At 38.1% G+C, this 24,442-nt stretch overlaps 1 protein-coding gene and 1 long non-coding RNA gene across 12 annotated transcripts in view; one reads left to right on the top strand and one right to left on the bottom strand.

The window, feature by feature from the left end:
- LOC144282268 (uncharacterized) overlaps positions 1-3,897 on the bottom strand; it is a 40,807-nt gene extending 36,910 nt beyond the window's left edge. The window contains exon 1 of the long non-coding RNA XR_013350647.1: positions 3,593-3,897. This is a non-coding gene — a long non-coding RNA (uncharacterized LOC144282268). The remainder of the gene's footprint in view (positions 1-3,592) is intronic.
- Positions 1-24,442, top strand: part of MGAT4C (MGAT4 family member C) — a 719,810-nt gene that overhangs the window by 486,612 nt on the left and 208,756 nt on the right. For 6 of the 11 annotated variants that reach the window (XM_077845723.1, XM_077845718.1, XM_077845711.1 and 3 more), the window contains exon 1: positions 3,819-4,000. The exons of the other annotated variants lie outside the window; for them this stretch is intronic. The gene's annotated coding sequence lies outside the window, so the exon portion shown is untranslated. Of the gene's footprint in view, positions 1-3,818; positions 4,001-24,442 lie in introns of those variants that run through there. 11 annotated transcript variants of the gene reach the window in all.

Here is a 24,442-nt window from a genome sequence, read left to right as displayed (position 1 = left end):
GCCCTGACCTATAAAATCTCTGCTCTTCCTAAAGAAATACTACCAAACTTTTTTTTTTTTAAGATTTTATTTATTTATTCATGAGAGATGCAGAGAGAGGGAGGCAGAGGCACAGGCAGAGAGAGAAGCAGGCTCCATGCAGGGAGCCTGATGGGGGACTCCATCCTGGGACTCTGGGTCGAAGGCAGATGCTCAACCACTGAGCCACCTAGGCGTCCCAACACTACCAAACTCTTACTACAACTTCATAACTTCCACTCATCATTAATTTCAGATGATGAATGCCCATCATAAAGAATATAATTGTTCTATTCTTAGGTATAATATACTACGCTGGAGTGAGCACCCTGATTTCCAGATATATGTGCTATATTTATCTGAACCTTTCTTTTTTTTTTTTTAATTTATTTATTCATGATAGTCACACGGAGAGAGAGAGAGGCAGAGACACAGGCAGAGGGAGAAGCAGGCTCCAAGCACCGGGAGCCCGATGTGGGATTCGATCCCGAGTCTCCAGGATCACGCCCTGGCCCAAAGGCAGGCGCCAAACAGCTGCGCCACCCAGGGGATCCCTATCTGAACCTTTCTTGAGTGTATAGATGTAATTATTTAAAACTAAAATATAAATTCTGTCCTAATGAATTGCAATGAAATTTGAAATTGACTTACTATATAGAATAAAGATTATTATAAACCAGTATTAATTTAAAATATTTCTACTAGATTTTTCTTCTCTCCTATTTATTCTTCTAGGAACTAAATTATATTCCATTAATTTTCCTATTTTGTACATAATTCAAATAGTTATGCTTTCATATTTAATAAGTAAACTCCCTAAAAATTTTACTGATCCATTGATTAATCCTGATCATGTATGATATGAAATCTATAGACTTAAAAAATCTTATTTACATATTTTAGTAATGCAAAACTAGATCCCTTTACAAAGGTATTAATTTATTAATGAATCATGTGAATAATGTGGGTATTTGATAAAAATGCCTGCAGAGCACTAGGAGTATTTTTATTTTCCAATCTTCATGGTATCCTATATTTATGTGGAATAGTAGCACCAAAAAAATGCAAATCAAAATAAGAAAAGTTACAATCTGTGTTTATTAAAAGAGCCAGTATAGACATTTATCTTAAAAATGGTGTGTATATATATATATATATATATATATATATATATATATATATATGCTTTCTATATTCAGCCTGGGTGGCTCAGTGGTTTGGCGCTGCCTTCGGCCCAGGGCATGATCCTGGAGACCCGGGATCGAGTCCCACATTGGGCTCCCTGCCTGGAGCCTGCTTCTCCCTCTGCCTGTGTCTCTGCCTCTCTCTCCCCCTCTCCCTCTCATGAACAAATAAATAAAATCTTTTAAAAAAATTATATTATATTATTATAATATAATATAATTATATTATATTATTAAATTATATCAGCAAGATATAATCTAACTTTTCTATTTATCTCTGTTATTAAATATTTATATTATTAAAATTTTATATTATGTATGAAATGGAGGAGCATATTCTATTTTATAAATTATTATTTTCTCCATGACATATCTTCTTAGCAATTACAATGCCTTACTTTATCATTCGTCTACCAGAAATACAGTTGACATTTCCATTGTCCAAATTCATCTTTCTGATCTGTAATTCAATTTTATGTCACTTAGCATGGCAATGAATCTTTTTTTATACACATTTCCATCTAAACTCCCATGTTTTTAGGCAGAAATAAATGAACAGTGTCTTTCATGTTGGCCCCAAGTACATCTTGACAAATAGTCTTCTTGAATCTAGATTCTGGCACTTGACTAAGATGATTAAATTCTAAATAATATTGGCAGGGGAGATAACTTTGAAAAAAGATCACAAAGGGGCACCTGACTGGCTCAGTTAGTAGAGCATGCGACTCTTGGTCTTGGGGTCATGGGTTCAAGCCCACAATGGGTGTAGAGCTTACTTAAAAAATAGTAATAATAATAACCCACAAATATAAAAAAAAAGAAGGAAAAAGACCACTGAATGAGTCAGTGATATAAACCAAGTTAATTTACAATATTGCTTTCTATTTGAAATTTTGAGTTTAAGATAATAATATTTCTTAGTTCATTATTTTGAAGACACTAATTGACTCATTTTAATTCCCTGAATGCTTTTAAAATGAATATATTTGATCTTTTGCATAACAATAATATTAATTACCTCTTATGTTTATGTAAGACTTTTAAATTTACAATAATGTTTCATACATTGCCTCATTTAATCCCTATATTAACTTTTCTCCTTTTTGCTATAGGTAGCATTATCATTCTCATTCTATACATGAAAGTTATTAATGTTCTAAAGTTCTCACAGGTAGTACATGATGGAGCAAGATTTTGGAGGCTGGATCTTTGGAGCCCAACTCTAGAACTCTTGCCCCTATTTCTCATATACTAACTTGTTATGAAGATTATTTGAACAATTAAACCAATGGTCATGAAAGTCAGGACTTGAGAGAAAATTTTGAATGAATGGTCTATAAAAGCACGTCTTCATGTATTTTCAACTTTTAGAACTCTCATTGAGCCATACAATAAAAGTAATTTTCTGTCATTGGAAATGTGAAATAAGTTATCACAACTCTTTGCCCTGAATCCATTATTCACAAGGACACGAATCAACATAGAGGCATATCGGGGCACCGTTGGTGACCTTCTTTTCCCTAAAGGTGGGAATGGATGAAACGAATTTCTCTCACTGTCTCTCCAGGTGGTTGTACTGTTTGCATGCTGAGCTGCACAGCTTTCAAAGGGCTTGCCCTGGGATATGACTGGGCTGGATTTAGATGGAGCTGGCCATTGAATAGCTCTGGTAATTCTTGCATCTCACAGTTATGCGGCTGACAGCTCCTTTGGTGGAGAAAGCGTGGATATATTTCAAGGTGATGGTAGTTTAGTCCCTCTGGCAGCAAGCTGCTGCAACCAGCTTAGCCCATTATCCTCCTCTCCCACTAGATTTAAGCTTGGGGAGAAGTCTGGGGCTTTTGTCAGGATAGAGAGGAATGGTTGGATAATTATTTCCTGTTTGTGCTCAAAGAGAACAGCACTATATTATAAAGTAGCCTACAATTACTGAAATGGGCTTGTCTATAATTCTAGTAACTTATTATTCTTTGCAAAAAAAAACCAAATTTTAATATTATTATTTTAGTGATACTACACTTTCCATATCTCATAGTTTAGGCTTTATTACACAAAACTTTGGAGTTACTATTTAACATTCAGAGGGTTATGCACCTCAAATTAAAAAAAAAATTTTATTAAAGCACTTAAAAATATAGATGGTTGCTCTGACCAAATTGATTGAAAGCTCCACTGTACTGATGTCTACACTGTAATTTTTCTCAACTTGACTTTCTCACAGGGCGGTTCTGTAAAATCAACACAAAGTAATTACAAACTGTAAAATTCCAGATGTTACGCTTACATTAATCTTTTCCTTTAATGTCCATTCTGGGGAACTTACCTTTTGTAAAAATACTGCTATTTAATAAACATATATAAAAAATAAAATTCCCACAGACCCTACCTACCTAATTAGCTATGTAAATGGTTTCTAACATATCCGAGGGGCAGTATTTTCAGTTTGCTACCCTCCAGTAGCTCAACCTCACTTTCATTCCCCTTTCAGCCAAAATTATAGTCAGAGATGAGCATTTCAATTTGCAGCTGACAGTTTAGGGTTAAGATATGATTCCAGGTAACAGAAGCCAATGAGAGTACACCCAGTTGATGTTTGTGACATCATCCTCCAGTCGGAGTACATAGAACAGCTGAGGTAGCGTTCAGTTTCAGCCCCAGTGCCATTATGATGGATGTTTACATCTCTTCATTGAGAGCCAATTATCTCGCTTTTGTGTGAGGCCCAAGGATCACTCATGCTGCCAGGCTGCACAGAGCACTGTTGGATCTAGCTGAACGAATTGTTTTCCCTGTCTCTGGTAAGAGCCTCTTCTGTTTTACCTTCTCTTTCAAAATAAAGGTAGATGTGTATAACAGAGGAAACAGTGTAAGAAACTGGTGTCAGGGTCGACCAGGATTACTAGCCGGTAAGCTTTTAATCAGAGCAATGTTTAGCATTATTAAAAGGAAATGTGGATCTGGCAAAATGAATTGAAAAAGAGCATGCTAACGTTTACCTGGCAAACTAATTTGCAGTAGAAAATGAATGGCAGGTAAATTCAGCTTTTCTTTAGAAAAGGAAAGTAACTGCTGTTATGGGATCATTATTTTGAAAATGTGTGTGTGTCTGTTTTTAAAAATACTTGTGGATATGTATACCACTCTGCTCCATGCCTTGATTTTCTGCTTTTAGGAGCAAAGAGTAGAAATGGTCAACCCCAAGTAGTGTTGCTATAAATTTAAAATGAGTCAAAGTTTCTAATTGTTAAATGATAGTTCTTTGGGACAGTTTTCCAAAGTTGCATCTATATAGAAAAAAACAAAATTTACCAAGTGAGCAAAGGCTTTAGCTTCTGAAATGAAGTTGTAGTACTTTGTACTGACATTTACTATTTTTAATCCAAGGAAATGATAATAGCAGATAGTTTTAAGGAACGGTGTGGGAATTTTTTTTCTGGAATTGAGAGATGTTAAAATCATGTATTGAGCTAAGTGCCTTTGAATGCATAGCAAAATACTGTTTTATGCTTTTGTAGAATATTTAAACTCTAAAAATAAAGCTTTCAATTATTTAATCATTTATTGGTAGTGATATTTACACCTGAGAATCCTTCCCCGATTATAACAAAATGAATAAATTTGCAGCTGTTGAATTGCTGTGGGTCTAGGAGATGGAATCTGACAGGTATCCTGAAAAATCAGATACAATAAAAGCTTTTAATTGACTGAAGATGTTCACATGCTACCAAATGAAGAATTCAAAAACACTTTTAGTTCCTCAAATAATATTTATTATCACAGAACAAAGTAGCAGGCTATTGTTATTTTAAAGTTGAAGGCAGTTATTTATGAAATGAAGAACCAGAAAAGGTGTAAATAGCTGGTATTTAATTTAACCTATTCTTTTATTTTAATAGCCTCACCCTCTCTTCTAGGGTAATAAAACTTTTGACTAACGACTTAGCCATCAGGCTTCAATATGCTCATGCTTTTCAGATTTACCTCTACTCAGCTTCAACATAGTCTATTTCTGCCGGTGCAAACCAGTAATTTGGATAATTAGAAATCAGGGCTTGGAGGTGCTCAAGTTGTACTTACAGACAGCAGGGATCTCTCAGCTATGTCACACTTCTGCATCCTCCGCCAGCCCAGTCCTGTTTGGCAGCGCTTGACATGACTGCCGTTCGACTTGTCTCTTTCAGTCAATTCAGGTCTGAACAAAACTGAGTTTATAGGAAGTGTCAGATGTGTATTAATGGAATCTTACAACTTGAGCTCGTTGTCTCAGACAAAACAGTCAATTATCCACCAAGGCTCAAAAGCTTACAAATATGCACCCGGAGTTAATTGCTTACAGGGAGACTGAGGCTGGTTATTCTGTGAATTTCAAAATCTAAATGTGGGAATCCCAAACTTTTGATCATGGGAATGTGTAAGCATAATGATTCACCACTTTGAAATGAATTTTTTCCCCTGACATACCTTAAAGTGGACTTGAATTGCCCAAAGGTCTTGACTGTCGTTTTCACAGGTGATCAATCTCAACTCAGGGAAAACATTTGTTTCCTGATGATTAATTCTCTAAAAATCTATTTATATAATTCTGTTAGCAATGAAGACAATCTTACTCAGCCAATGAGCAGCCTAGGCATTTAAAATGGTATTTTCTGCTGAATGCTTCCCTCACTGTTAAGTGTCTCTGGTGACAAATGCACTGCTTTGGTAGTTAGAATTGCTCACTTCCTTGTTTTCCTCTGAATGACTTTGTACAACATGGATATGGATGATATGATCGAACCGGCTGGTTAACTTTATTGACAGAAAGATTTTGGTTTTTATTTAATTTTTTTAAAGGGAGGACATCAGTGGGATCATAACCATTTCCCATGCCACAAACTCCCTGGACAGAATGCTTACTACTATAGGGAGCCATAGGTGAAAAAATGCAAGAAGGTGCCTGTCTTGCTGTGCTCCTTGCATCCTTTTTAACATATATGTCCTTTGTCTGAGTTAGGTAACCATCTTTTTTTTTCTTTTGCATTTTTCTTCTCTATATTATTTTATCCAGTTCTTTGTGTATGGTGTACCAAGTTCAATGGTACTAAGTGACAGGTTCTCCAGATCTTGAGATGGAAACAGTGCTGAGTAATAAAAAGATTTCTATTACCTCTTCTGAAGTTCTCTGCATCTCCCAGAGGCTGAAGCTGTTATATATATGGTTTCCTTTTGAAAATAGTTCTTCAAATCGTATTATTACCTATTCCAAAATAATACTCTCTTTTTTCCTTCTTGTATGCCTTCATGCTCTCCTAGAAAGTAGTTTATTTAAGCATCCTCATTAGCATCTTTTAATTATGGAATACATGAATACCATTTAGATTTCTACTTTCTTACTTGAAGTACTTGGATATGTCATGAATTCTTTGCTTGTCTTAGAAATTCTGGACTTTCATGGCCAACTTTTAGTTAAGACAAAAATATAGTTACTACCAAAAAAAATTTAGTTAAGACAAGCTATAATATGTGTCATCTTAGCTTGGCTTATATTAGTATGAAAATGCATGGATATTGACGTGTGTATTTTATGTGCATACACAGCTTCATATATACTTTAAAATTTAAAAAGTGTTTTCATGGACATTAATCATTCATTCTCAACAATTAGTCTGTGATAAAGTAAATCATATTATGGTGCAAAGAAAATAGAGACTAATAGTTTTTAACTTGTTGCCTAAGATCACCTAGCCAGTAAATCAGTAAATGGAAAAGTCATGACTCAGAAAATGGTTTTCATATTTCAATGCCCTCAATCAATCAATCAATCAATGTTCCTCCCTGCCTTGTTCCCTCCCTCCAGATACCTGACTACTTATGATTTTTGTTTTGTTTTGTTTTTGCCTATTCTATGCCAAAGACTCATCTAGGTGCTTGGGATATATTTATAACTGAAAAATATAAAAGATCCTTGTTTTGTGCATGCTGTATTATTTCCTTTATTTGACATACTCTCCTCTTTAAATTAAAAATATAGAATGTATTTCAAGGTGTGGCAGATAAAACAGAACTTACTAACAAATAAGAAACATGAGTTAACGGATGAATTCGTTAGCATTTCTTGTGTTTTCATGTATCTTTAAGTTCTCAGGTGTATTCTAATCTAAAACACATATGTAAATACGTTTGGGTATTATGAAAATTTCTATCAATTATTTTATAGCTCATTTGATTCTGTATGTGATCTCTGAAACTTTACAAAGGTAAAATGTTTACATTGCAGTGGATTGCAAAAAAATCATTTTGGGACAAAGCTTACCTTGTATCTGTAGTGACATTCAAGCAATCTAGCTTTATATTTATCCTCTGTCTTATAATATCAATAGTCATAATACATCGAGTTTACAGTTGCTTGGTTTTAGGTAAGGTTTTGGTAGTATATAAATAGGAGAGTGAGAAATATTTGAATTTTATTTTCTTTTAATGAGAAAACTTAATATTTTTCAAATAACAGCAGTTTGTGTTTGAGTAAAGCAAACAAGATCATTTGAAGTTTAATGCCATTTTTTTTCAATAGTTTGGCATCTAGTAAGACTGGTTCCTAGGGTAGTTGAACTAAAAGTGATATTTACTACCCACTGAATGTATTTACAGATATACAATGATTTCAAAGGGAAAAAAAGAAGAAGCAGCCTGAAATCTAACCTCCTTAGGGAAAATCAATCTGTACATAGAACCTATCAGTTGAAGATAAACCATTTTAGATGGTATCATTTAATTAGCCACTGAAGAATCCATCTAGTGACATACATATAAATTGTGAAATAATTCAAAGTTGCTTGCACACACTTGATTTGGCAAGAACTACTTTACTTCTGTAATATTGCATAATAATAACAACATTATATCCCAGGACTTAGTGGCTTTCCTAATGTTCATTTGAAATGTGCAGAATGAGAGTGTAAAATTAGAACGCAATAATTAAGCATATGAATTAGCTACATTCAAGGGATATTAAGCTGTGGATGTTTTGACAAAAAGTTTTACAAGATACTGGGCCTTGAATTTAACTATTCTACCTAATAATATTCCAGAATTAATTTTGATAAATTTGTGATAAAGTATGAACCGACATCAGACTGCATTTATTAAATGCACCTACCAAAAGCATATTGGTTGTTCTGGGATACCGACTTCAAGGCGAGGAATAGAGCATCGTATAAACACAGCTTGGTCACAGTCTTCATTCAGAAGTGACTCTTTACCTATATGCCATGACATACTGTAGAACTCTCAGAGGTGTACCATAACGTTTGAATCAATGTGAAAAAAATGTCTTTTTGCTAAAACAGAGCATGTATATTGATACCACCAAGTCAGATGAAATACTGAGCTGGGTGAAATTTATAATGTGGGGTAGAGCATGACAAAATGTGCTGTGATTGAAAGGCCAGGTGTAGAGTTAACGTTCAACAACTTTTCCCAACTTGAGTGTGTAAGACTATGATCAGATGGGCAAACACTTCTGCTCAGTAGAGCAATGAACAGCAGATGCTTTCGAAGATATTCTTTGGTTTGATTCTTTGTTTGTTTACCTCCACTGTGGGAAGAATATGGTTTCCAGGCCCAGATTACCTGAGTGCAATTCTTGCCTCACACTTTTCATGCTTTAATTTCTTCGTTTAAAAACTAGAAGAAAAAAAAAAAAGCAGCTCACTCATATGGTTTTGTGAAAATTTCATAAATTAACCTTGGAATTACTGAGAAGAGTGTCTGGCATATGTTCTCAATCAGTGTTGTCTCCTTTAAGTACTTTCACTGACACTCGCTTAGTATTTGCGTGTGTGTGTGTCTTTTTTTTATTAATTGACTAAGGAATTTCATTGAAAACCAATATTTATAAACATAGAAACTTTGGTATGCAACAAACACAAAATCTTTGGAAAGTAATCATATTAATTACTCTTTAAAACTTGACACTGACTTCAGGAGATTTTCATACTAGAGATAGCCTTATCGCTTACTGCATATAAGATGTCTAATACGGCATAGACTTCACATTTTTAATATGAAAAATGAATTAAATTAAAAATGGATTATACCACTTTTAGGAGCTTTATCCAACTTTAAAATTATATGATATGGGATATCATATACATATACGTACATATTTATTTATAATACATATATACACCCAAATATGTATATAATTCAAATGAATAGTCCAATAGCCTTACTTTTACATTTTACACTGTTATTACCTTTTATTCCATTTGTAAAAGTTAATGAGAGTTTGAAACTTGTAGTTATACAAGGTTTTATTTGTTCTCATACATGTAGAGACCAACAGTCTCGCGCTTTCCAATAGCTAGCTCATTGTCTCATGTGGATGATGAGGTGGTAATAGAATTAAGCTTAAAGTCCTTCTCTATCTCATGCTGTTCTGTGTCCCTAACATACACTGAAAGGCAAAATAAGAGTGTTTTGATTTTTAAAACCTGTGTTCATGTGTGTATGTGGGGGGTAGTTTCTTTTGTGTTTTGTTTTGTTTTGTCTTAATGGAGCATCTACCACATGCTCAACCTTACAATAAGAGAGCTACACATAGAAAAGGATAAATTATTCTCTTCTCCATAGTTTATGGTCTCATAGAATCAAGGTGTTAACATATGTGTAAAATATAAAAGAACAACCTGATCATTTTACTATTTTTTCTTCACTTCTAAATTCCACAAAGTATTTAAAAATAGGCACATAATTATTAAGTTCTTATAACATGCCAGCAGTGAATAAAGCACCAACGGCTGGTCTTAATGGGTTCGTGGTCTTGAGGCCAACACGAACTTGAACATAAATCATTACAATCCATTGTGATAAGTTTTTAAAGATTTTATTTATTTATTCATGGGAGACACAGAGAGAGAGAGAGAGAGGCAGAGACATAGGCAGAGGGAGAAGCAGGCTCCCTGTGGGAAGCCCGACGTGGGACTCAATCCCAGGACCCCGGGATCATGACCTGAGCTAAAGGCAGGCACTCAACCACTGAGCCACTCAGGTGCCCCCTTATTGAAATAAGTTTTATATTAGAAGTAGGCACAGAGTGTTGAGGTGACCTACGCAAGGACTGACTTATTCTACGTAAAAATGAGAAAGTTACCCAAAAGAACCTGTCATTTAGCCGAGTTTTTAAAAATGAACAGGGAACTTCCTGGATTAGAAGAGTAAAGGATATTTTAGGCAGAGTGGCCTCCAGTAAGTATAGAGTCAAAATGGGAGGAGAGAGCACAGTGTGTTCAGGTAAGACCCAATGTTTAGTGTGACTAGGGGGACTAAAATGAGCACCAAAGTATCAGAACAGATGCTGGTTGTAAAACACCAGTCAGTACAACCTGGTTACAACTGTGTAACTATAAGCCTTGGCTGGAAGGTTAAATGGAAGGTTTTTATTTTGTTTTGTTTTCTAGATTTAAGCACCATGGAAAATGTGGGATTAGATACATTACTATGATTTGAATAAATGTGGAATCTTTTTTTAAAAGAAATAGGAAACAAGCTTACCTAAAACTATTTAAAGCAGTTTGACCTGGGGTGCCCAGGGGATGGCTTGGTGGGTTAAGTGTCTGCCTTTAGTTCAGGCCCAGGGTTCTGGGATCAAGCCCTGCATCCAGCTCCCTGCTCAGTGGGGAGTCTGCTTCTCCCTCTGCTTCTGTCCTTCCCCCTACTTGCTCTCTCTCTCTTTCTCTCTCTCTCTCTCCCTTTCAAATGCAAAAATAAAATCTTAAAAAAAAAAAGCAGTTTGACTCATCAAAGGAGCAAGAAGGCCAAGAAAATTCACTTCATTAAATTTCAGATAGTGTTAAATTCCCCATTCTACTCATTTATTTTAAATGATGGATACTATTCAATGAGGTGACTAATTACTGAAGAATACAGACAGGGATCACACATAACAAAATTGAGCAGAAATTCTGAGTTTAGGAAATTGATCAGAATATCAGAGTTTGGGAAAGAGTCCTTGAGTCAGTAATGATTCACTTTTGATGATCCTTACCAGACCTCAGCTAAGGAATAGGAACTATCTATTCCTGAGTGACCTAATGTTTTGATGTTGGGCTCAGCCGAAAGATCCAGGGGATTGAACTCCTTCCTTATAAGATGACCCAATTCATTGTAGTTATGTTTAAATTTGTTTGAACAACATTATATGGAAACCATTTATTTTAAACTATTTTAAAAGAAAAAATGAAGCATCATTTTTTCTTGCTGTGATTTAGGTGGAATGTTATTCATGGAAAACACAAATTAGTAGTTGGGGGAAGAGGGAGAGAAAAAAGTACTGAGCGTTAGAAAAGACCATACACTAATTAGTTCCACAGCAGTCCCAAAAGACTGTCCCAATAGCTGTTATTCTAAGTTTATTCATTTATACAATAATGGTGAGTCTCCAGTAAGGAGCTACAGATGGCATCCAATGGGAGCATAATCAATTTGGCTTTCTCTATGGCCTTCCGCACCTACAATGCTATTGGAACTCTGGTCGGTGATGAAGATAACTTGAGATTGAGAAGAGGAATGGTCTTGAAGGTAGAAAATAGGAACTGTGAGGTGTTAGAGAGGTGGAGATTCAGGAAAGTAAACATTTTAGGGAAAGTTGGAGGGAAAAAAATATAACAAAAAATCCAGTAGCATATATGACTGTGATAGTTAATCATGGACAGTATGAAAACTAATGATAGAGAAATATTTTATTCCCTTGAAGTCAAGAACTCTGCCTAATTCTTTGAATACCCATTCAGAGAAAAGCATTCAGCAGGTGTTTGTAAAATGAATGCCTGAGGTAGGAAGGTAGGAAGCATAGAAACTGGGTTTCTTTCTCCTTCCATACTTTGGATGTGTTATATTTCAGATTCCTATTAAAGAACAAAAATGATATACTTTGTAGCTATTGGATATATAAGACTGCAGTTGAGATATTTATGTTTTAAAAGATTTTATTTATATATTCATGAGAGACAGAGGCACAGGCAAAAACAGGCTCCATGCGGGGAGCCCAATGTGGGACTTGATCCTGTGACTCCAGGATCACGTCCTGGGCCAAAAGCAGATGCTCAACCACTGAGCCACCCAGGTGTCCCTGGAGCTTAGATATATAGTAACCATCTTCAAATTGTTGCCATTCAAAAGCAATGTGATTGAAGGAAAAGAAGAAGCTTTAGGGAATTTTCTACTATTTAGAGGTTGTGAAGAGGAAGCTGAACTACACACGAGACATTCAGAATGAGAGGGCTTTGATTCACAGGCGAACTAGACCAAAACTCTTAGAACTGCTCCTAACTTTAGATCAGGAAGGAAAAGTGCTAAGCTTGAGAAATCCGCATAAACCTGTATGTAGCAAAAATACATTCCTTTTTCTGCTTCCCCCACCCCCGTAGCCTCTTTTCATTCCCCTTTCACCTAAAACTCCCCATAGCTCCTATTACTTGTAAGATAAATGACAAAATTAGTATTAAAACAGCTTAGGGGCACCTGGGAGGCTCACTGGGTTAAGCGTCTGTCTTTGGCTCAGGTCATGATCCCGGAGTCCCAGGATGGAGCCACACATCAGGCTTCCTGCTCAGCTGGGAGTCTGCTTCTCCCTCTGACCCTCCCCTCTCTAATGCTTTCTATCAAATAAATAAATATAATCTTTTTAAAAATTACAGTTTACAAGGGTCAGCATGGTTGGTTGGTCTGTAGATTCCAGCATCATTTGCCTTTTTTCATTTCTCTTACAATCTCTTCTCTGTTCCACTCCTAAGACCTAACTCATGCCTTTCCTTATGGTTATTAGGTTCCTCTGAAACCTCCTTCACATAGTAATTCCTACCCATCATTCAAATCTCTGTTTAAAAAGTGCATCCTTGCGGAAGTCCTCCTTGGCATCCTTGCCCAGATCAAATCTTCCTTTTACAGGCTCTTAAAACAGTATTTAACACTTCTAAGAATTAGTTGGAGGACTTCTTGGTTGATTAAATTGTTAATTCCAGTCTTCCTCACTAGACTTTAATCTTCATGAAACAAGTTGCAGTCTGTTCTGAGTCACCGGTGAATCTCCAGCATCAAGAATAATGTTCAAAGTAAGGATAGCAGCTAAATAAATGGCGTAGGGAAACAGAAGCTGGCACAAAATATATTAGCACCAGGGAAAATCAAAAGCACTGAGATGCTAGTGAATCTCAATTATAGAAAGAAAAATTGAATGGGGTTTCCAAGAGTATTAAAATAATTGTCCATTTCTGCAACCTTCTTGTCACTAATACATGGATGACTCCATAGCTAATTATAATATGTTAAATGTATCAAGAAAGATTATAGGCTGTGCACATCTGAATTATGCACCAAGCAACAAAAATATCTATATCTACTCATGAATTTTGACATAAATATAGCAATGATCCTTTGGAACATGCTGAGAGTTGAAGGATATGAAGAGGTGTCAATCTGGCAAAGGGTATAGAAACTGAGTTGGCTGTACATAAAACTTGTGCCAGGTACAACAGATGTTACTGAAACTAGAAAGGACATACTTGAGGATGTGGTGGTCAACCATATGAAAGGCAGCAGAAGGACTCAAAATATAGGAACAAAGAAATTTGAACTTTAGATTGAAGGAAGGTCACTGGTGGCCTGAAAGAAAGTAGTTTGAGATGCTAGACAGCGAGGAGTCCAGCAGGAAATTGATTTTTAGGAATTGAAACCATGTTCAGGCAATTTAGAACCGAAAGGAATAAGACCTGTTGGACAGAACTGTCAAGCAATGACTCCTTCATAAATGGAAAAACTTCACTTGATGGATGGTTGGATGAAATATTAAGTAACATTTACCCTTTTAAATTGATCTTTATAATCTGTGGCAAACATATTTAGAATAAATAACTAAATGCAAAGTATCTAGTCATTATGTTTAGAATATCATCATGATTTTTTTAAAAAGGAGATCAATATTGCCAAAAATGTAGAAAATTGTGGTGTTTATTTAGTCAGCAGTTAATTTATTCTCATAAAAAATGATTGTTTCAATTGAAGCCATTCATAAGCATCTTTATAGACAACAAGAAACTCTTGCTTTGTAAGCAAATAAACAAATAAACCTCCTGACATTAAGACTTGGACCCTCTAGAAGGCGACAAAATAATCTAAAGAAGCAGTGCTATGCAGGGAAATATTCATGGCCTGCTAAGTGGAAAAGCTCCCATACCTTAAAACATGGAAGAAATTAATTGAAACCCAAAAAGAGAAAGATCTACAATGGATATGGTTTTAAAAATCTGTGTAAGTGAATACCACACTATGATATACAAACATACAAACTATGTGTATATACATTATACATCTTTATATATGTAAAAGCACACATTTAGTGATAGAACAATTTGTTTCCAAAATTGGCTACACATCAAACTATATTTATCCTGGTAGCTCTACAGTGATTATAGGATTCTTCTTTAGAAGACATGTCTGAATTGCCTATAAAAGGAAAAACACTTTGATTAATTTATTTGTTCTTGTTGGGAAGGGCAAGACATCTTTAAATATTCTAGTCAGGAGAGAAACGATATTCCTATTTCCAAAATAGTCTGAGAAGAAGAAAAAAAAAGCAACAGAATTTGCCTGCAAATTCCAGCAGCTGACTTGGAAGGAAGAGCGTAATGCACCATGGACTCAGAGAAGAGTGAGGTCAAAGGGGGTTTGAAACTGGAAAATCTGCCCACAGCACTATGCCCAGGGAAAACCATGGCAACCTCCATGTGACAGAGACGTTCACTCAGCAGGGTTTTACAGTCGGGCTCTACTGATGATCGTAGACCCTGAGGACGAGCACAGGATGCTCATGAAAGCAAAATATGAAGAGGTCCATAAAAGATGGCAAAACATGGTATCTGAGGTCTGAGAAGAGGGATCTAGGCAAGGGGACTGGCTTCAGAGACAAGATTCTAGTTTTCAAAAAGTCTAGAGAGGCAGAGCCTCCATGTGGAAACCTGACTTGCTAACAGGGGACCTGGCACTGGGCTCCACTTATCAGCAAGAACCCAGCGCTGGACAGAGATTCTGAGGTCAGAGAAGTTCCAGAATCTGGGATGGATTTGGACCAATCGGTTGGGTTCACAGCTCTATTAATGAAGAATGGAGGCTCCACCTGAAGCTCACTATTCGGTTTATTCATGTAAGTTATAGACGAGGGGATGAGAGTGGAGGCAGGAGTGTGGGCTCTGAAGCCAGCCAGCTGCATGTGAATTTCTGGCTTCCGCACCAACCCAGGGTATGACTGTGAGCACAGCACTAACCTGTCCGTGTCTCAGTGGACCCACCTGAGGGATGCCATGAACATCAAACAGGTCCAATGCACCATCCATTTAGCACAGCCCTGGCACCCAGTACGTGCTGCGTAACTGTTGTGTCTTATGACTACAACTAACCTGCAAACTGCAAGATGCACCTCTGAGAGTCAGTACCTGTTCCCTCTGCTTGGAGCATCTGCAGTGTCAATTCCCTCCTTCTCATTCCTCACGTCTCAGTTCAGATGTCATGACTGGTGGGGTATGGGGACTCCTTCCTAGACCACCTTGGAATGGGCGAGGTGTCCCTCTTTTGTGCTCAGATGGCACCTGCACCTTGGTCATGTATTCTAATTGCCATTTCCTTCTCTGCGTCTCCCATTAGACCAGAAGCTCCATATGTTTTGGGATTTCATGTACTTTATCCACTGCTATATCAGCAGTGCTGGCATGAAGTAGAAACTCATTAAATATTGATTAAATGAATATACGGTGAGAGGCCCCAGATTTCGAGCCCTTTGGAGAGCCATAATCTGAGAGGCTTTCTCGTTACAGCTTCATTTGAGAACCGGTAATTGGAGAGCCAGAGCTAGAGGATGTGAGGTCCCTTGCAGGAAGTGGCAGTGAAAGTCCCTCCTCTGTTAATCCCACGTCTGCCTCCTGCCACAAGGGTGTTGGGAGGAGCAGCCTTTGCCTGGAGGGCATCTAGTGCAGCTCCCCAGCTGCTGTGTCTCCCAATGCAGTTGGTGTAAGCTTGCCTGGAGTCAGGTCTGTTGAATGAGAGCCCAGTCCCATAAACAGGAGGTACCCGAAGTGTGCGTCTGCTTGCGAGCAATGCAAGACAATGCAAGACGTTGCTCTTGCGAATATTCAGAAACTCTTCCCTTTTATTCAGTGGACTTATTTGTCTTTGAAATAGAAATGGCAAATAAACCCCACCGGCAGTGCTACTGCTACCCTTTTTTTTTTAATTTATTTTTTATTGGTGTTCAATTTACTAACATACAGAATAACCCCCCGTGCCCGTCACCCATTCACTCCCACCCCCCGCCCTTCTCCCCTTCCACCACCCCTAGTTCGTTTTTTTTTTAATTTTTTTGAATGTAAAAAAAATAAAAAAAAAAAAAAAATAATAATAATTTTTTTGAATGTGTTGAAAATTTTATTAACATTTAGTTTTAAAAGCTTTACACCCGTGCCATGCCACTTCATAGAAGGTCCTCAAAGAAGTTACCAATTAGGGTTTGGTCCTTTGTTTAGAAGTCGTGGGGCCTTGCTATTTTTTTGTTAAGCGGTTTAAGAATTCATTATCTTGGTCCAGGGCTGGTAATATTGCACCACTTTCTTCTCCTTCACAAAAATGGTTCTCGATAATGTTCAAAGCAGTCAAGGCAACCTGAGGATTCTCATGAAGTTGCAAAGCCTTAATTTTATCAATGCCACCAATTTCTTCTATCAGAAGACAGATTTTCCTTCTCTGAAAGCTTCTCTGCTGCCTGGAGGATAAAAGAGATAACGTCAAGGATGATGATAACAGTTTTGGTGTCTCGGATGGGAAGCAGATTCACCAGTGGCTCCAGGACTCCAGAGTGGACAAGGTGGATCAACTGGTCTATGGTGCCTCCAGTTGTGAAGTCCTCCCAAATACCGCAGGACCCTGCAATCTTGACTTCGAAGCCCCGGGGGTGTGCTAGACCGTGGCCCCTGTGTTCTCCTCCCAGGCTCTCCTCACTGCTTGGGGGCTGTGGTTACCATGCGCTGAATCACCACCAATGTAAATGCCTAAAATCAACAGACATAATGTCACAGTTTCAACAGGTCGGTGAGACAGATGCAGCTTAGATTAGGCCTTTTGCTCAGAGTCTCCAGAGGGTGCAATAAAGGAGTTGATCAAGCTCTGCTCCTTTCTGGAGCTTTCCTTCATGCCCAGGTGGTGGTTGGCCTAAAGTTTGGCTCCTTGTGCCTGTGAAACTGAGGTCCCTACTGTCTTGCTGGCTTCTTTCTTGCTCTCAGTGCCTCCAGGCTGCCTTAGTTCCTGGCCTGGAGCTTCTCCCCAGACTCTGTCCACCTAGCAGCTCACTTCTTCAAAGCCAGCAGGGGAGCCTCCTGAGTGCACTAAGGTGGAGGCTGATGTATCAGTGAACTCATGGGAGTAACATCCCATCACATTTGCCATGTTCTACGGGCCATACATAGGTCACAGGCTCCACCCATCCTTGGGGGGGCGGGGGCTTTGCAACCATGTGACTTATTAGGGCTCACCATGGGTTGTGTGCACCACAGGGAGCGGTGGCAGGATAGTCCGAGGCCTCTAAGTGACTTAGCTGCCACTGCCTAACCCTTTGTAGAGGCTTCCTATGGAGCTCTCTAAACTGGCAAGTAGCAGAGCTCATTCTGAATGAGGAAAGTGGATCAGTCACCGAGGGGAAATGATCATTAGAGCCAGAAAGATAGCCAGCTGCCTGCTCCTAACCCCTCAACCAGGAAAAGACTGTAGCCACCCGTGCTTCTTAAAGGTTTGGAGAGCTGAGGCGAGAGCTGTACGGTTGCTTGTCATTAGACGTTTGGATTAGGGACGCCTGTTTTCAATCCCTCTTGACAAAGAGGAGAAAATTGACAGTCTCTGTTGATATTATCACTGCTGTTAGGCTGCTTCTAATGCAACATATCCAAGAGACGTCGCATTCCTGGATCCTTTAGCCTTGCCTCTGCGTTGCTGAAAGCTCGGAGGCACCAGCAGAACCCTCAAGGCACTGGAAGGTGTGTGCATGTGTGGAGGTGGGGGGGGGGGGGCAGTTACTGTCTTTCACAAGCCACTGCTGGGGGCCTATATGGAGATGGGGTTGGAGGCACAGCTGGTCTTTCAGCAGCATCCATGTCCTTACTATTCCTCCTCTTTTATCTTTGCGATATGCCTCAAAGGACTCCAATATTGTACTCTAAAGGACTTTCCTGGGGATCTCTGGGTGGCTCAGTGGTTTGGTGCCTGCCTTCGGCCCAGAGTATGATCCTAGAGACCTGGGATCGAGTCCCACATCGGGGTCCCTGCATGGAACCTGCTTCTCCCTCTGCCTGTGTCTCTTTTAATTTTTTAATTAAAAAAAAAAATTTAAAGCACTTTCCTGACCAATCAAACCAAAGCAGTAAAGGCTCTGGAAACTTCCAGCCCCTCGTCAAATAACCTGAGATACAGAAACTATAGCTTAAAAAAGAAGTGAGTACGTGTGGAATATGCAGTAGGAGGAATAGTGAAAAAAAAAAAAAATACTTGTCTAAAGTTCCATATCTATTTGCATGGGGACAAAGCATCAAAATCTGGGTAAGTGAAAGGACTCTCAGGGGTTCACTTAGTCATTTTCTTTTAAAGATTTTATTTACTTATTCACGAGATACACACAGAGAGAGAGGCAGAGACACAAGCAGAGAGAGAAGCAGGCTCCATGCAGGGAGCCCAATGTAGGACCCGATCCAGCATCCTGGGATCACGCCCTGGGCCAAAAGCAGTTGCTCAACTGCTGAGCCACCCAGGCATCCCCACTTAGTCGTTTAAAACAGGAGAAGTGATACCATTTCATGTGAAAGACAGACTGAACCTGAAACAGTGTCAGCATTTGGCTAAAACTGGCCAGTGAGCTGAAAAGGAGTGCTCTTTTGTTGCATTTGTCCTGCAAGTTCCTGAGCCTAGAAAGTTTTTGTCACATGCTCTCTGGAGTTGGACTGAATGGGTGCACTGCTATGACCACCACGCCCTGATCTGCTTGAGGCTGAGGCCTTGGGGAGCCTCATATTTCACTCAGTGGTTCTTAAATGTTCTTTTGTTTTGTTTTAAGATTTTATTGATTTTATTCATGAGACACAGAGAGAGAGGCAGAGACACAGGCAAAGGGAGAACCAAGTTCCCCGAGAGGAGCCCAATGTGGGAAAAGACCCCAGAACCCCTGGATCATGACCTGAGCCACAGGCAGACGCTCAACCACTGAGCCACCCATGTGTCCCGGCTCTTCTTCCTGGGTCTTGGGAAGCTGTGTGGAAGGCCCAGCTAACGGGGGATATTTGGGCAAATTTGTGGGAGAGTAAAAGGAATGGGGTAGGCAGTAGAATGGGGATAACTTCTGAGACCCTGAGAGGCCACACGGATAATCTCTGTCTTCTCCATTTCCTCCCCTCCCTCAATCTCAGATGATGTGAGGACAGGGTTGGCCAAGCAGATTCAGGAGAGGCTCAGAAAGAGTGGTTTTGGAGGGACCAAAACAAATAATTAATTGCTCATACCGAAGCAAAAGGCTTGTCGGCGCTGTCGGACCAGGCTCTTCTGACACGTGGCTAAGTACCTGAAGTGAAGGCCCAACGAGGTTTACTTGGCATGTGGGTGACACTTTATGCAGCGCTTTCCCATATATAGCAGTCAAGCAAGTCTAAGATGTGGGGCAACCTTGGATCAACTGCCACTGAAACACTCATTGCTGATTCCTTTTTTTTTTTTTTTTATCGGTGTTCAATTTACCAACATACAGAATAACCCCCCAGTGCCTGTCACCCATTCACTCCCACCCCCCACCCTCCTCCCCTTCCACCACCCCTAGTTTGTTTCCCAGAGTTAGGAGTCTTTACGTTCTGTCTCCCTTTCTGATATTTCCCACACATTTCTTCTCCCTTCCCTTATATTCCCTTTCACTATTATTTATATTCCCCAAATGAATGAGAACATATAATGTTTGTCCTTCTCCGACTGACTTACTTCACTCAGCATAATACCCTCCAGTTCCATCTACGTTGAAGCAAATGGTGGGTATTTGTCGTTTCTAATGGCTGAGGAATATTCCATTGTATACATAGACCACATCTTCTTTATCCACTCATCTTTCGATGGACACCGAGGCTCCTTCCACAGTTTGGCTATTGTGGCCATTGCTGCTAGAAACATCGGGGTGCAGGTGTCCCTGCGTTTCATTGCATCTGTATCTTTGGGGTAAATCCCCAATTGCTGGGTCATAGGGCAGGTCTATTTTTAACTCTTTGAGGAACCTCCCACAGTTTTCCAGAGTGGCTGCACCAGTTCACATTCCCACCAACAGTGTAAGAGGGTTCCCTTTTCTCCGCATCCTCTCCAACATTTGTGGTTTCCTGCCTTGTTAATGTTCCCCATTCTCACTGGTGTGAGGTGGTATCTCATTGTGGTTTTGATTTGTATTTCCCTGATGGCAAGTGATGCAGAGCATTTTCTCATGTGCATGTTGGCCATGTCAATGTCTTCCTCTGTGAGATTTCTCATTGCTGATTCCAACTGCCTTTCCCTGATGCCCCACTCTGGGAAAATGTGAGGACCAAAATAATTAAGCACAGTAATGAATTATAAGCCATTGGACAAAATAACCATTCACAGGTCCGTATCAATGGAATCATAGATAAATAAATGGGAGAGAAGTTATAGTCCCCTTTCACATGAGAATGCAGAGAACCAACTAGGAAGTGTAGAGAGAGACTGAGAGTTGTCAAATAATCATTTTGCTTCCATAATAGTACAGGTCGGATCAAACAAGAATCATTAATAGATGCTAAACCTAGGGGGAAATTTTAAATGTGGGGTAGGATATTTTCATGGTTGTAAAGTGACTACCCAGAGATTGCCTCTTAGTTGCAAGGGAAAACAGAAATAATTATTACAGTGGAAAATCAGCAAAACCTTGACTGTTATTTTAATTTTTAAAATTAACATTACCAATGAGAGACAGATGGATATTATGTGCCCTCGGATTTTATTCACAGAGAACAGACTCTCCTATGTATTATTTCTGCCGGAACGCATGATCTAAAACTAATCGGAAAATATCACACAAATCAAAAATGAAGAATATTCTATTAAAAAGGGGGCAAGGAGAATTGTATTCTTCAGAATTATCGGTGGCATGGAAAAACAAAGGCAGCTCTGATATGATTTAGGTTAACGGAGGACAAAGAGCTATAATAACTAAATGCAGTACTTCATCCTAGACTTGTTCCTATACTGGAGAGGTAAAAATGCCCTAAAGAATATTTTTCGGTCAATAGACAAAGTTGGAATATGAACATGTATTTTAAAACTGTAATACTCAGTTTTAAAGTATTATATCAATATTAGATTTGCTGAAGTTGAGAATGTTACTGTGGTTATAGAAGTGAATATCATTCTTAGAAATTCAAAATAAGGGCTCAGTCAGTTAAGCATCCAACTCTTGATTTCAGTGCAGATCATGATCTCGAGGTCATGGGATCGAGCACCGTGTCAGGCTTCCCTTGGAGTCTGATTGTCCTTCTCTTTCCACCTTCTCCTGCACTCTCTCTCTCTCTCAAATAAATCAATAGATAAGTTTTTTTTTAAAAAAAGAAGAAATTCAAGATAAAGATATTTAGGAGTAAAAAGTCACGATGAGTGCAACTTCTTTCAAACAATGATAGAGGAAGAGAGAGAGGGAGAGACAGAAAGAAGAAGGGAGAGAATAAACAAATGAGAGTCACATGTTGGTAATAGCTGAATCTAGGTTAAGAATATATGAGTGTCCTTTATACTATTTTTATTCTTGCTACTTTTATGTAAATTTGAAGTTAATTTCAAATGAAAAGTTTACAGAAAGAATTATCCAGTATATATTAAGTTTTTAACATAAGTAGTTCAGCATATTTATTTTGCTCTCTCACTTGTTCAAAAATGAATGTAAACACTAAGATATATACTCATTACTATTCATGAAAGTGACTGGAAAGGTACATACAACAAGAAAATGTTATTGGCATTTGTTTCTGGGTCAGGAACTGTATATCTGGCTGGGAGAGAGACCTACTTTTCAGCATATAGCCCTTTTGCAATATTTGAATTAAAAAAAGAAGAAGAAGAACATAGAGTGCCTGGCTGGCTCAGTTGGTAGAACACGTGACTCTTGATCTCAGGGTCTTGAGTTCAAGACCCATGTTGGGCATGGAGCTTACTTTAAAAAAAAAAAAAAAAAGAAAAAGAAAAAAAAAAAAGAACCCCATGCACTTTTAAAGTGAAAAACAAAGATAAGTTAAATGAATTCAGCCTAATGCATAATCACTTTCTTTACATTGGTCTAGGCCCTAGAAGTACAATGAAAAGTTGTATTTTGAATCACATGCCTTCAAATAGCTTATGTTCTACTTGGAAAGAGAGGGATAAGATCTTTTAATGAATGAAGAAAGTTAAGAGAACCTATTAAAATGAAATAAAAGGGGAAAAGTATGAAATTAAAATAAAATAAATGGGAAAAAGTGTGAAATCTTAGTTGTACATCTGAATCTCCCACAGACTTAACTGCACCTCAACTGAGGCCTTTATGCTTTATTTTACTCACTTTTTAAGACATTGAGTAATAATTTCCCTCTACTTTCCATATGAGGACATTCTAAGGCTTAATGGGAACATTTTTTTATGGAGATTCCTGAACTTTACTTTACTTGGAAAGAATAGAAAATTAGTACAAACAGATAATATTATTGTCAGCTTTGAAATATGTTCAAGTGCAGGAGGGAGGGAGAGGGACAGTGGGAGGAAAGAAATAAGAGAAAGAAAGAAAAAAGAGATAAGGCTTTTTAAAGTCTTAAGATCTTCACCAGCCATTTCTGAAATTTCTGTGTAATTTGGCATTTTACATCAAATATAGTCATGTTCTTTCCTCCACAGCCTTCCATTATGGCAAATTTTCATCTTATCCAAGCCAGATTTATTGAGACATCCAGAAGGGGATGACTCTGGGACAATTACCTTGCAGTTAGTCCACTGAGATTGAATCAAAGTTTGCTGTGGTCTCTGACAACTCTTTTGGAATATGTCCAGTTTTAATAATGCAATTGCTGTGGAACATTTCCTAAAGGAAAAAGACAAGACCATCAGCAGAATGCCACTATATAAAAATAAAGTTTAAAAGATTGTGTGCAGAAAGGAAGTTAAGGGTCAACCAATAAAATCTCAAAGGCAATAAATTCCAGGTTTGAATTTGAAACACAGGTCTTAGAGTTTCCTGTGGCACCACACGTTACTGTTTGGATTGAACAATTTTTAAATGTTATTCTAGAGCCCCAGAATGTATGAGGTCTGCCAGAAATGACCATTTTAGATTTTTTAAATTAACAGTAAGTTTGCATAATACTTTATCTTTTTTTCAAAGGCTTTTCCATTTATTATGTCATTTGAAAGCCTTTGCTGCTCGTTCAATGGCCTCTTCCCTAAATCACATCACCTCTCCAGTAACTTTTTCATTCATCTTGTGACTGAAAAGTACACCGTAATTGTAACCATAAATAATTCTGTGTTTTATTATTGTGCTGGATGGAATATTGATTATTGAGTATAAAGGCTTAACACTTTGAAGATGGCATGCACTACAGATTTGGATCTGCTACAAAGCTGTATCTGGGCTGCCCAGGTTTTCCAGCACATTAGAGCCGTCCCGTCACCAAGAGCTTTGTAACCGCCGACCCTGAAACCATATAAACCGAATTTAAATAAACTCCTTAACTGGGTAGAGCATGTGCCCACATTTTCATGGTAATACCCCTTTTTATGTTTTGGTAAAGTTGAAGATTATAATAGAAAACATCAAATGCTGTACAAAATAAACCAGAAAAATATGAAAATCTATAAAACAGAACAAAGTGAAACTCAAGGCAACTAAATTCTTTCAAACATCGATCATTCTTTGCAAAGAGCTCTTGGCATCTTCTATGTGTTCAGACTTTTGTATTGACTCCACAGTGTACCAGCAGAAGACAAGCTGTGCCAACTCTAATATTTAGGACTTGCAAACCCCTTAATTGGAACTCACTATCGGAGGAGGGAAACCATTAATGCCTTTTGATAATGACTTCCTAATGCTATCATGCATTCACATAGCTTTCAAAAAGTAAAGAGAAATGACTAAACTATAACTCTGTCATATTATTATTGGCTAAGTATTGATT

This window comes from Canis aureus, chromosome 13 (assembly GCF_053574225.1).
Source record: "Canis aureus isolate CA01 chromosome 13, VMU_Caureus_v.1.0, whole genome shotgun sequence".
In the NCBI taxonomy this organism is placed as follows: domain Eukaryota; kingdom Metazoa; phylum Chordata; class Mammalia; order Carnivora; family Canidae; genus Canis; species Canis aureus.
The sequence above is the reverse complement of the archived record's forward strand: the minus strand, read 5'-3'. Positions and strand labels throughout refer to the sequence as shown.